The 1,555-nt window shown below is 29.0% G+C and overlaps 1 pseudogene; it reads left to right on the top strand.

Moving 5' to 3' along the window:
* Positions 1-209: 209 nt before the first annotated feature.
* Positions 210-307, top strand: LOC121472391 (annotated as a pseudogene).
* Positions 308-1,555: the final 1,248 nt, after the last annotated feature.

Genomic DNA, 1,555 nt, shown 5'->3' with positions numbered 1-1,555 from the left:
TATCTTACCTATATTCATCCAAAATATACATATGTGGTATCTTGCCAGATCACTTTGCTTCAAATCGCAATAAATTTTCATAATTGCAAAGTAATTGGGTAAATGAAAGACAGATTAGAATTATATTTTGTATAGAAAGCATTAGTTTCATACATAAGCATATTCTGCAGTTTTAGCAAAAATTACTTTTTTTAATATCTGAGCTGAAATATAATTATCGCTAAAACTACACAAATACTAAAATTGAAGATTAGCATGGCCCCTGCATAAGAATGACATGCAAATTCATGAAGAAGTCCATATTTTGTGCAGTTCCCTAGTGAACCCTTTGCAGATTAACTTGGGGAAAAAATGATATGTTTGAAAGTACAATGTGAGACACTGAATAAAGAAATTGTGATATTTAACTAGAAACATATTCTTGTAAAGCCAACTGTGATATGTGAATGAAGCCGAGTTACACTTGAAAAAAATAATACTACATTTACATTTTTAGGAACTGAAAATAGAATATTTATATGTAAGTTAGAAAATATTATACAATACTTGTCCAATCTGGATAAATTTGTTTTCTGAAATTTTCAAATTAAATTTACAGTGTCTAGAAGTCTTGTTTGGTTCTACTAGAGAGAAATTTTATGCTTGTGTTAGGGAAAGCTTATAGGTGTGCTTCCCAACACATTGTTCAGTAAATTCATTGATTTGTCAAATGTAGTATCATGATTTAAAAAAAAAAAGAATGAAAAATTCACTATTGCAAAAGTACAATAGTTGGTTAGAAATAAATGGATGCCAACGTTTTCTTTCTAGCTTGTAATCAAGATGTGGTTGACTGAATTATTGATTCTGATTTTTCACTCCAGAGTAGGGTATTAAACATCCAAACATTTACGATGGCCTCATGATGGCAGATGGCATTTCCTCACCTCTTGACTCTGGGCTTGACCAGATTATTTGTTTTGGTCAATTTAATGTCGATGAGTGTAAAAGGGACTTCAAATGCACTTATATGCTTGGATTGCATTCTTGATCTCTGTCATTATGAGAAGACTGTCTTTTTAGTCTTTTCTAATCTTTTTTCTCTTATTAACATAATGAAGATATCTTCCAATATAATATTATCAAAACTTCATATTTGTCATTTCATGCTTAGTTATTCAACTCAGAATTTATTTTTTGTTTGGGGATAAGGTAAAAAAATTGTTTTATTTTCTTTTTTTAATGTGTTTACACTGGTATACCAGTGACACTTATTGAAAAGTCTATCCTATCCATATTTCTTTGTAATGTCAATTCATCTTCATATCATTGCTACTTATATCAGTGGATCTATTTCTGGATTCTATATTCTATTCCATTAATATGTATTCTATCCATATTTTATTGGCTATCCTTTCCCTTTGAATTATATTGGCACTTTTGTCAAAAGTCATAATGCAACATGAAACATACTAAAAATAGATACATTTTTATCTTCAAGTGAACCTTAACTATTCTTAACTCTTTTATTGCCTAATATATTTTAAAATCAATTTCTCAATCCCAGAAAAATATT

This window comes from Vulpes lagopus, chromosome 11 (assembly GCF_018345385.1).
Source record: "Vulpes lagopus strain Blue_001 chromosome 11, ASM1834538v1, whole genome shotgun sequence".
NCBI lineage: Eukaryota > Metazoa > Chordata > Mammalia > Carnivora > Canidae > Vulpes > Vulpes lagopus.
Note: the sequence above shows the minus strand (reverse complement) of the source record. Positions and strands in the feature narration are given on the sequence as shown.